Source organism: Adiantum capillus-veneris, chromosome 29 (genome assembly GCF_014529385.1).
Source record: "Adiantum capillus-veneris isolate H3 chromosome 29, ASM1452938v2, whole genome shotgun sequence".
Lineage (NCBI taxonomy): Eukaryota > Viridiplantae > Streptophyta > Polypodiopsida > Polypodiales > Pteridaceae > Adiantum > Adiantum capillus-veneris.
Genome location: NC_140959.1, coordinates 91,041,544 through 91,054,299, shown reverse-complemented (window position 1 = coordinate 91,054,299; position 12,756 = coordinate 91,041,544). Strand labels below are relative to the sequence as shown.

Sequence of the window (12,756 nt, the reverse complement as noted above, 5' to 3'; positions counted from 1 at the left end):
TCTGGACGCAGAGTCTGAGTGTGAGCGCCTGCCCGCACTCTTGTACTTTGAACTTTGATTAAGACAAAAAGAAATACCGAAAGGGGCGCCAGTCTTTGGGGCCAATATCTCTAGGCACGGAACTCCGCCGAATCCCTTTTGGCTTATATGGCTAAGTTTCTTATGCCACAATTACGTATGTGAAGCAATTTCAGCAACAACAAGAAACTTGCAAGACAAAGCTTTGCATCGAAGATGGTACAAAGTACCTCTTTTTGACCCTTTTGTAACAAGCATAGAGCCCTTAAGCAACTTCCATGTGAACCCCTAACAAAAATGGTCGTATAACCATGTACATCGAATTGGCCAACGGATAGTAGACTTTTCTTAATGCCGCACAAACCTGACATCATTTAATAAAAGCTCTTGACCATTGTTAAGAGCCAAACGTATAGTACCCATTCCCTCAATATTGCAAGCAAAATTATCACCAAGGTACACCTTGCCATAATTGCCTGCAACATATGTAGCGAAACACTCCAAAGATGGAGTCACATGGAAAGAGGCACTGGAATCTACTATCTAAGACTGAGATAGGTCATCATTAGCACTAAGCAATGCATCAATGACATCTTTCTTCGAAATAAGCATGTCTTCTGCATTAGCTATCACCAAATCTGAGGGGTATGAAGCCGCAACCAAGATTTCCTCAATGTCTCACAACTCCTCAATGACCACACTAGAGGATACATTTGCATTCTTAGAATCCTTGGAGGAATCACCTGCTGATTTTTCCCTTTCTTCTCATCTTTCTTCTTCTTATCTTGCGTTTCCTTCTTCCTTTCCTCCTCTTTCTTAAAATACCTGCAATCGGGTTTCTTGTGACCCTTTCTGCCACATTGATAACAAGTGACATCACGCTTAAGTCGCAGATTTCAGAAGGAGTTATCATTGGTTGTTTCCTTGAGTAGCAGTCCCACCCTCACGTATGACGTCGTCGTCGTCACGGTCATAGTCCCAAGTTGCATCAGTTTCCATGCATCATCATTGTACCACTTTGTGCAATCAATAGTAGACCACTCTCGCCGACGAGAGTGGGGCCTTCGGAGGAGGGTTTTACAACGTCTCTGGTGTCGTATCTCTCTTCTCTCTCTATCTCTCAGTCTCATACACTTGCACGCACAGTGTCCATTCACTTTGTTTGTGATCATAGCATTCTCTCATTAAGAACGGAAGGCTCTACCTTCCATAAGAACAAAAGGAACATTGAGCACAGTTCGGAGCACTCATCTTGAGCAAAGCACAAACATTCATTCCGCTGCACCTAACATCCCAAGTATGTAGCAATGTCATAAGCAAGAAAATAGCTTTCAGTTTATCATCAAATTGCTGAAGCCCACTGTCCTGCAAGTGACTCAACACACTTGTAAAAGCACTCAAATGCTCAGTAGCTGACTTCGAGTCATCAAGCTGCATATTCACCAACTTTCGCATCGCATGCACGTGGTTCACAGACGTGGTGTTCTCATAATTGGCCTTTAGCTTTTGCCATATTGCATAAGTAGAGTCCAAACGCTTGATGTCCGTCAAAATGTCATCATTGATAGCCATTTTGATACAGGCCATAGCCTTCTTATTCAACGTGGTCCACTCTTCGTCAGACAAACCTGGCGCCTTTTTCTGTTCCAGTGCATCATCACAATACTTTAAGAAAAGGATACCTTGCATGCGTTCTTGCCAAAGATCGAAACCTTGACTATCGAACCGTTTGATTTCCATCAAGCTTTTAGTGTCAGATGCGGAAGAAGAAGCAACCATCTTAACTCAACCACAAGTGTGTATACAAGAGAGATGCAATAGGCTGAAAATTTCAGCAAATAGTAGCAACCATAAGACTTTGTATACAAAGAGCCACAATTTCTTTACATGAAACAATCCAAATCTGAAATTTCAGCTGAAATGTGTAATTTCAAGCACCTGTACTCAGCTTTTCACTCAATTTGTCGCGACAAACATCAATACATGTGATACCACAACTTTGGTGCACCTGCGTTTTGCTGTTTTGACTTGTAATAACCTGTAAATGACCTGTTTTGACCTAAAAACAACCTGTTTTGGACTGTTTCGACAGTTTGGTGACCCTCTTGACCCCGGAAGCAAGGGGCTTCGCGATGGAAGCGAAATTGATCGCGGGAGAGCAACTTTAACTTGCTGTCCAGCAGACTCCGCAGGGCTGTTTTGAAACCCTAGGGCTCTGATACCAATTGAAAGTGCGAAGTAGAGGGTACCAGTAGGTGCGTGTCGCGATGTAGTGCAAGATTGGGGCAAGAAGCAGGACCCAAAGGGGCGCCAGTCTTTGGGGCCAATATCTCTAGGCACGGAACTCCGCCGGGCCAATGCAAATCTATTGTGATCTGTGAATTGTTTTGAAGTGGTTATTTAGTGCTGTCGCGGTTGATTCTTGACTTGGAGTGTCCAAGTCTGTTACAATGGTATTAGAGCACGGCCGATTTCTCTTCTACGGGAAATCCGATCCCCAAATTTTTTTCCGCGGCACCTATGGCTTCACGCAAGGATCAATCGACTCCCTTTGCATCTGGAGATGCGGATAGGGATCACAACGAAGATTCCGGCAGAGAGTATGGCCCGCCTCGGCCTACTTAGGCGGAGCGGCGAGAGATGGAGCGTTGCCAGTTGATCGGCGATGCAATGAAGATGATGCTCAATTTTGCGAAGGACCCAAAATTTGCAAAATATATGAGTGAGACTTCTTTTCAAGAAGTGCATGAGCAATGGCAGAAAACCACTACGCCCACTCTCAAGAAACCTTCTGCTCAAAAGAAATATTCAGAGAAGGAATTAGAAGAGGTGGTTGATGCATGGATTGCTCAGCTTTTTGACGCGCAAAAGAAAGCCAAAAAGCACGACGAAAAGCAGAAGAAAAGCACCGACTTCCTGGGATATTTGGGTCGTCAGTCGACTTTTGACAAGGCAAAGAAACGAAAGAAGCGTGTTCGATTTGAAGGAGTACCCAATTCTTCTTCTTCTTCATCTGACAGTTCTTCTAGCTCTTCAGATTCGAGCGAAGAAGACAGAAAAGGTAAAAAGTGAAGCAAGAAACAAAGCTTCGGAAAGGGCAAGAAAAAGGCAAAGAAGGCTACATCTCGCCCAGAGACTGACAGTTCTACTGAGGACTCGTCTACAAACAGCTCAGATTCCGATGACCGAAACTTTTATGCGAACAAGAAGAATTTTTACAAAGCTAACCAGTATGACTTTCTCAAAGATAAAAGCAAGAAAGTTCGAGAGTTTAAGGAAGGTGGCCACTAGATCAAGTTTGATACTTTTTCAGGATACTCAGATGCTTCGAAGGCTTTGTCTTTTATACAACAGTTTGACACCGCTTTCGCGGGAGGGCGCTATTGAGAGCACTCCAAGATTCGGAGAGCTGCCTCTTACTCTAAGGGAAATGCTCGTACTTGGTGGTCCACGCTTCTTTTAAACAAGACTGCGCCAGTTAAATGGCTGAAATTTAAGAAGCTTTTTATTTCTTCTTGGTTGACGCAAGAATATGAACGAGATATACGAGCTGCCTGGAACCATCTTCGGATGACCAAGAAAGATACAATCAATGCTTACTGTGAAAGATTCGGGAGCTCTTTTTTTCAAGAAGATCTCGTTCAGAGAATAGATTGAGCGGTTTACCTTGGGTCTACCTACAGAGATCCGAGATCACTGCTTGGAACAGAAGTCAGCTTCTATTCAGGAGTTGATGAGTTATGCGAAGCGGGGCTTTGCCATTCACTCTGGCAGTCTGACCTACCCCACAGATGAGGCCATGACACAACGAGCCGAACAGACTTCTCGGAATGAAAGCAGAAAGAAAAAGAGCAACCCAGAGAAAAAGGATTCACGACCCAAGCTTACTCCTGAGGAGAGAGCTCGCTTCATCAGAGAGGGGAAGTGCTTTGGATGCGGGGAACATGGACATATCTCCGCGAAGTGCCCTAAAAAGGCATAGAAAGAACAGAATGATAAAGACGACGACAGGCCTGAGAGTTCGAGAGCAGCTGAGGAACGTGGCAGAAAAGGCAGATAGAAAAGAAAAACTGGTACCACATGGCGTGGGACGTGCACCGAATCTAATGAATGAAAGTACAAATTTTGCCGCTCTTGGGGCAAAGTGAAGGATTAGGAAGCTCTTTTGAAGGAGCCAAGGCCAACTTCTTTTCACTTGGAATTGGTGGCTTGATTTGGAATTACGCCCGACAGACTGACGCCACAGGCGGAGGTAGTTCGATTGGCACCCGGATGGGATGTTGCCATTACACCGATCATTGGCAAACTTCGTTTGCAATGACAGGGGTGTTCAGGGCACGCGAGTGACGTTCTACTCAGGATCCGTTGGTACCACAAGAACTACGCCGTGCTTGACTACCGGGCCGAGAAAGCGACTTTGATAAATGAAGGGCTTAGAGATTGTACTTGATGAACTTCAGTTTCTTACTCATTCTTTTGGGAGAGAACTGAACGATGGAAAAAGGTTGAATATGTTTTGACACGATCAAAAGAACGCCAAGATTTTTCTCCACACTCATGCCGATTGATTTTCAGAGGGCCTGAAGATCAAACCATTGATCTGATACCTGGAAGCACGCCACCGAACCAGCCACCTTACCGTGTGAGCCGAGTACAGAATGAAAAGATTATGAACCCAGTGAAAGACTTCTTGGAAAAGGGTCTTGTCCAGCATAATACTTCACCGTATTGCTCTCCACTGTTGTTGGATTTGAAGAATGACGGATCTTGGAGAATGTGTATCGATTATAGCGCTCTCAACGAAATCACCATCAGGAACATATTTTCAATTCCTAGGATCGATGATATACTCGACACGTTACAGGGATCCTCATGCTTTAGCAGGATTGACTTGAAGAGTGGATATCATCAGATCCGAATCGTGTTGGGAGACGTCTACAAGACAGCCTTTCGGACGACTTTTGGGTTATTTGAGTTTTTGGTGATGCCTTTTGGCTTAACCAATGCTCCTGCGACATTTAACCGGATGATGGACAGGATTTTTCAAGAGTACAGGCTATTTGTTGACACTTTCTTTGATGATATCATTGTTTTCTCCAAGAATGAAGCAGACCACATAGATCATATGCTTCAGAGATACATTTTTTTTGGGGACACTTTGTCTCAGCAACAGGAGTGCAAATGGATCCGGCCAAGATAGACACTATCTGTGATTGGTCCGATTTGAAGAATGTCCATGAAGTTGAAAGCTTCTTGGGACTGCGTTCGTACTACAGACGGTTCATTCGAAAGTTTGCAGAGGTTGCTTCCCCTTTACTTATCTTGATACAGAAAGGAGTCCCTTTCTCGTGGGGATCCACAGAGGTGACTGCCTTTCAGACATTGAGAGAGAAATTGACTACAGGACCAGATTTGACTTTGCCGGACTTGTAGAAGTCATTTGAAGTATTTTGTGATGCTTATGGTCGTAGTCTGGGTGCGGTCTTGATGCAACAAGGCCATGCCATTGCTTACGAGAGCCGATTGTTCTCTAGGTCGGAGATGACAGCACAGATTTATGAGAAAGAGCTTGTGGTGGTTATCCATGCTCTTACTCAGTGGCGGCATTACCTACTCGGAGCGGATTTTACTGTCTTTACAGACCATCTGAGTTTGCGCTACTTCTTGCCACAGAAGCAGCTTTTGGAAAAGCAGCTGCGGTGGGCGAACATCTTGTCACAGTTTCACGTCCAGATTGTCCATGTGCAGGGACGGAAGAATGTGGTGGTAGATGCTTTGTCTCGGAAGCCGTTGGTTTTGGCTATTTTTGCGATACATCATAGGAGCTTCGAGGATATGGTCGATCAGTATGCCACAGATACAGATTTTGCAGCTATTTTCACACGGATACGGGATGGGGAGACAATAGCTGGATACTCCCTTCGGGAAGGCTACTTGATGAGAAAGACTATGTTGTGCGTTACACAGCCGTTGCGGGGAAAGGTTATGACTGAATGCCACTGTCCATCTTTTACGGGTCACCACGGCATTGCTACCACCATGAAGGGGTAGAGAGATACTTCTTTTGGTCAAGACTCAATGTAAGGTGCAGCGGAATGAATGTTGTATTTTCTCAAGATTAGTGATCTTTATTGCTCAAGGTTCCTTTTAGTTCTTAGGGAAAGAGAGAGCTTTCCGTCTTATGGAGAGTGCTATGATCACGAACAAAGTGAGTGGATATTGTGCGTGCAAGTGAATGAGACTGAGAGAAGGAGAGAGAAGAGATACGACACCCGAGAGGTTGTAAAACCCTCCTCCGAAGGCCCCACTCTCGTCGGCGAGAGTGGTCTACTTTGATTGCACAAGGTGTACAATGCGTATGCAATGGACTGATGCAATGGGACTATGCCGATGACGACGAATGTGATGACGACGGCGACTTTGGCTGAAATCTGTAATCTTCTATATGTTGAATTTCTTGGACTGTTTCAGGGCTGAATTTGTTTGCTTTACTGCTGTCCTTATGGCTGAAAATGATCGGCTTTGTCTGGGGGTCATGCTGAAGATGAAAACGCTGAGATACTGTATCCTTTAGGCTGCGTTTTTATGCTGATTCGCACCTGCTGAAAACGCTGCAAAGGCTGAGGTCCCTGCTGTGAAAAACGCTACAAAATGCTGAGGTTCTGCTGTGGATGCCTAGCGTTAGTGAAGGCTGTAAAACATTGATTGGGATCAGGTAAACGCCAGGTTCAGGTGCTTTCTAGCGATGGTTGTTGGATAAGGAAACGCCAGGTAACTGGGGGGGGAATGGTGATGGCTTGCTTTGAAGGAAACGCCAATGGTGGGAATTGACCCGGTGAGGATGGAATCCAAGAACGCGGGGGGTGCTGGGGGGGTACTGCTGAGAAGTTTCCTGTTGAGCGGGAAGCTCCTGCTGCCTCTTCTGCCAGAAAGTGCTAACTTGGGTTTGCTTATATATTAACTTAGCAAAATTGCCCTACTTGCTTTTGTTGGAAAGTCTCTTAAAAATAATAAGTGAAAATAACCAATAAATAGGAAAATAGGCTAAATGCACTGGAAAATTCCCCTAACTGATGCTAATGGATTCTGATGGGAATTCCGATGATCATGCTGTGTGCAACCGGAGGATATGCATCTATGCTAAGTGACTGGGCATGCACGGTCTACGAATAGACTCACAAAAGTGCCAGATCATTGCTAATCTAGACTTGACTGAACTGACTGAACCCTGCTGTGGTGTAGCTTGTCCACGGACTCATAGGGTTGGGATGTGTCACGTGACATCCCCTCCTTTTCAAAGTGAGGTACTGGTACCGAACTGTATGGCGTCGAGGGAGATCACCAACAGTATCCGGAATCCTGGAAGGGACTCTTCGCCGGCCCACTCTGATGTGTGGGTTGTGCGATACTTGAACTTCATAAAGGTCTGCAACGCTTGCTTCTTTGGGCCGCGCCGAAAGCGACTCAAAGTCTTTTGAATCTCTTGTCTTGCGTCAACTTCGTCGAGTATCCTGCTTCTTTCGTCTTCAAGAATCTCCACGGCTGAAAATTCCTAAAACCATCTCCAACACAAAACCATGAACATACCCATTGCATGTAAAGTGAAGGAAAAAAATCTTGTCTTCTCTAAAGACTGTGCATGCAATGTAGATGAACATAGAGACGGAGTGACCACCCGTTTATCAAACACATGCAAACAATGAGGTCGAATCTTTTCTGTTTGATCGAAATCAATCAACTGTGGCAAATCACAATGGAAATGCCCATGCTTGGTGCTCATACTATCATGTGCTCTTTCTACAACCGTGTCATGCCAAGGAAGAGACATGGAATTCGGCTTCTTGACATACATACTTTTCAGTTTTTCATGAAAAATCCGCATACATTCGTGCTCATCCGTGAGAGAAACGTGCTCAACATACAATATGTCATGCCTAGAAAAAGGGATCGCATAACGATGTTGACTAAAATACATGAAAGCTTCACGAATGAAACACTCGAACTATGTGTGCGTATCAATCATGCGAACGCACAATACTTCCTGTGATGGTTCTTTGGACCTAGGCTCGAGGGCCAAGATCGGTTCGTCCTGAATGATCGAATCGTCCTGTGGGGGTTCTTTGGACCTCCACTTGAAAGCCAAGATCGGATCTTTGTGATTGATCGAATCTACGGGGTTAGCTTCGCTAGGAAAAGCATCCACTAACTCATCATCCTGGTGAATAATCACATCTTCTTCATGCAAGTCATCATGCTTGTCTTTGTCATCCAAATCATCATGCAAATCATTATCATTCAAATCATCACGCTTCTCATGTCACGTGACACATCCCAACCCTATGTGTCCGTGGACAAGCTACACCACAGCAGGGTTCAGTCAGTCCGATCAGTTTACAATAGCAGTGATTTGTGAGTCTATTCGTAGACCGTGCATGCCCAGTCACTTAGCATAGATGCATATCCTCCGGTTGCACACAGCATGATCATCGGAATTCCCATCAGAATCCATTAGCATCAGTTAGGGGAATTTTCCAGTGCATTTAGCCTATTTTCCTATTTATTGGGATTTTCACTTATTATTTTTAAGTGACTTTTCAACAAAAGTAGGTAGGGCAATTTTGCTAAGTTAATATATACGCAAACCAAAGTTCACACTTTCTGGCAGAAGAGATAGCAGGAGCTTCCCGCTCACAGGCAACTTCTCAGCAGTACCCCCCCGCAACACCATCGCCATCAGATCCCGCTTCCATCCTTGGCGTTTTTACCAGATCCAGCCATCACCAGTGGAGTTCCCTCTTCTGGCGTTGGTCCCCAGCAGATCAGCCCATCCTTGGAGTTTTCCCCCTTCAAGCAAGCCTATGAACCAGCGCTTTACCCATTGGCAGCAGTACCATCAAAGATCACTAATGCTATGACTTGCTGGCAGATCTGCAGCAATTTCAGCAAGAACTAACGCCAGAAAACCCTCATTAAACCAGCGTTTTTCTCTTCAGCTCTCAGCCATCAAAACGCAGCAGATCTGCAGTGTTTTGGCCTCCCCCATTCAGCGTTTTACAGCAGCAGTATCAGCGTTTTGCAGCAGATCTTAAGCAAGGAAAAACGCAGCCCATATGCCCATTTAGGTCAGCGTTTTTCATTCTCAATTTACCCCCGGCAAAGACAGTGAATTTCAGCCATAGAACCAGCCCAAACAGTCATTTCCAGCCATCAAGAAGATCCCAGATTTCAGCCTAAGTCGCCGCCGTCATCACCGTCGTCGTCATCAGCATAGTCCCAACCTCTCGGGTGTCGTATCTCTTCTCTCTCCTTCTCTCAGTCTCATTCACTTGCACGCACAATATCCACTCACTTTGTTCGTGATCATAGTATCTCTACAAGACGGAAAGCTCTCTCTTTCCCTAAGAACTAAAAGGAACCTTGAGCAATAAAGATCACTAATCTTGAGAAAATACAACATTCATTCTGTTGCACCTAACATTGGTATCAAAGCTTTGGAAGTGTTTTGCATTACTCAAGGAAAGAACCACAAGAACCACAAGAATTTTTTGCTTGTTGCGATCGCACGAACCCAAGTTTACTTTGGCATGGCGATTCCTAATCGTGTTTTGTTGAAGAGTGACAGGAATCCCAAGAAAGAAGGGCTTGTCCAGCCTCCCCTTGTGTCTCTTTTCACTCATTGAGAGCGGACTGTGCACTTAGTGGCCGGGCAATCAACGTGAGGTGGGAAAAAGCAACCTTGGTGTGAGTGCAAGGCTGCCAAGGGGTGCGCCCGCAGAAAGGAGTAGAACTCGGGTGAAGAGAAGATCCTTCTCCAACGCGATTTGCAAGCGAAAGAAAACCTCAAGAATTCGAAGAACCCAAGACCCTCAAGACTCAAGAACCTCAAGAACCCAGGATTCTCACGAATCAAGGACCTCAAGAACCTCAAGACCCTCAAGAACCCAAGTTCCTCGCGAGCTTAAGACCCCAAGAGCCTAGTGCATGGTCGTCACCGGAAGCGGCATGGATACTTCGCATTCAGGTGATGAGCATGAGAGAGGCGACGAAGGATTCTCCCCACCAGGAGGATTTTCCAACCCTCCCCCTTCGTCATCTACGCCACGAGTTGCACTCACTCCTATGGAGATGATGGTCAAGTCGATGTTGGACATGATGGCACAATAACAAGAAACGAATCGAGTTGCCTTGGCACAACTCGCAAGCAAAGCAGATGAACAAGCAACAAAGAACCGTGCACAAGAAGCCAAGGACCGCGAGCGTGATGAAAGAAACGACAAACTTGTTGCACAATAAGAACATTATTAACTTGCTCAAAAACGTGAGCGCATTGCTCTTGCCGCAAAACAAGAAGAACAACGACTTGCTCTCGAACGCGAGCACGCTGAACGAAAAGAACGCAAAGCAGAAAAGGAGGCCGAGCGTGAAGCTCAAAGGGAGCTTCGCAATCAAGAATTTATAGCCCAAATCCTAGCCTCAAAGACCGAACCACCCAAAGATCGTGGGAGTTCGTCAAGTGGCGCAAGCCACGATGCGGATTCACACAATCCAGTCATAGAGAAGTTGACTTTCAGTAAGTATGACGGTAAGATGGATGCTACTGTTATTCATTCTTGCTTGCATCAATTTAATGCTTATTTTGCGACAACTAAGAAAACACGCAATAGCAAAGTTTTGACAGCAGCTATGTACCTTGCCGGTGATGCCATAAATTGGTACCAGGCATGGCAAGAGGCACAGCTAGCCGCGCACCTAGAGGCAGCCGACGATTTCACGCCCCTCTCTTTTAGTTGGGCTGATTTCCAAGACAAGCTCAAGGCGCGGTTTATGCCACCTCAGTACCTTGTATGACCGAAGGACGATAGGCGAGCTCTCAAGCAAAACGGTATGCCGGTTATGTCTTTCTCTAATCGGGTTTTGCAGCTCGGCACTCAATTACGCGAATCAGATGCGAAGCGCAAGGAGGCATTTCTTTACGGATTGGACGAGTATATCAAGTATGATGTCGAGGTACTTGATCCAATCGATCTCAACAAAGCGGTAGCCATTGCGCTCGCCCACGAGATGAAGCACAACAAAGGAAAGCCTAAGGAGAACAAGACTTCCACAAGTACCTCGCAGACTTCTCAGAACCCGCAGAACGGTAAGAATGGTAAGAATGATAACTCTTCGAACCAATCTTCCGACAGTATCTCATCAAAATTTTTTCCAATGAATCTAAGGGTAAGGCTAACACAATTGCTAAACGTAAGCTTACTCCAGATGAAAAGGTAGCACAAGGAATTGTAGGAGGTTATATCACTTCGGAAGAACAAAGCACTTATTCTAAGGAAGGTCGTTGTTTTCATTGTAACATTAAGGGTCACATAAAAAGAACATGTCCTAAGCTTGAATCGAATGAATCTAAAGAACCCACAACACCCACTACATCTGTCAATGCAATGAATGATAACACGGGTGTGCCCAAAGTTTTTCAGGACCCTCCCATTGATGATTCTCTCATTAAATGTCATGGTCGTACGTGAGGCACCGTTTTGTCATATTGTTTGACCCAGGTAGTATGCATGATGTGATCAACCCCTCTCTTGTTGAGAGAGCCCGCCTCGAAGTTAGTCCGAGATCTCCTATTGAGGTCTCTGGCTTTTGTCCTGGTATGGACGCTCTCATCACGAAGGAGTGCCTTGATGTGTTGTTTGTAATTCAACAGACTGCCTTCACGAGAAGATTTGTTGTTTCTCCTCTCTCAGGATGTGATATGATTTTAGGCATGAAATGGTTTTGTGAAATAAACCCTCTCGTTGATTGGGAGGCTAGCACTTTAACTCTCAATGCCAAAAGTGATTCTCCTATTGTCTTTCATGGAGTGGATACTTCTCCTTCTCCATCTCTCATTGCTAATATGCAAGACAAGGTTGAAAGGATTCGAGATAAGGAGACTCTCTCAGCCTCTTTTTCTCCACAGCATGACACACAGGAATTGCATGATTATGAGAAGCATGATGATTTGAAGGATAATGATTTACATGATGATTTGGATTATAAAGACAAGCATGATGAATTGCATGAACAAGATGTGATTGTTCACGAGGATGATGTGTTAGTTGATGCTTTTTCTAGCGAAGCTAACCTCGTTGTAGATTCGATCACTCACGAAGAACCGATCTTGGCTTTCGAGTCGAGGTCCAAAGAACCCCCACAGGACGATTTGATCATTCAAGATGAACCGATCTTGGCTCTCGAGCCTTGGTCAAAAGCACCCTCACAGGAAGTATTATGTGTTCGCATGATTGATACGCACGCATTGTTCGAGTGTTTCATTCGTGAAGGTTTCTTGTATTTTAGTCAGCATCGTTATGTGATCCTTTTTTCTAGGCATGACATATTGTATGTTGAGCACGTTTCTCTCAGGGATGAGCACGAATGTATGCGGATTGTGCATGAAAAGTTGAAAAGTTTATATGTCAGGAAGTCACATTCCATGTCTCTTCCTTGGCATGACACAGTTGTAGAAAGAGCACATGATAGTATGAGCACCAAGCATTGGCATTTCCATTGTGATTTGCCACAGTTGATTGATTTCGATTAAACAGAAAAGATTCGATCGCATTGTTTGCATGTGTTTGATGAACGGGTTGTCACTCCGTCTCTATGTTCATCTACATTGCATGCAGGGTTGTCCATGTCCGTCGAACGGAACGTCCCGTCCGTTCCGTCTCGTCTTGTCCGTCCCGTCCGTTCCGT

At 45.0% G+C, this 12,756-nt stretch overlaps 1 protein-coding gene across 1 annotated transcript in view; it reads left to right on the top strand.

Annotated features, from left to right (window-relative positions):
• CRK (ARP2/3 complex 16 kDa subunit (p16-Arc)) overlaps positions 1-12,756 on the top strand; it is a 71,511-nt gene that overhangs the window by 32,166 nt on the left and 26,589 nt on the right. The window lies entirely within an intron of this gene.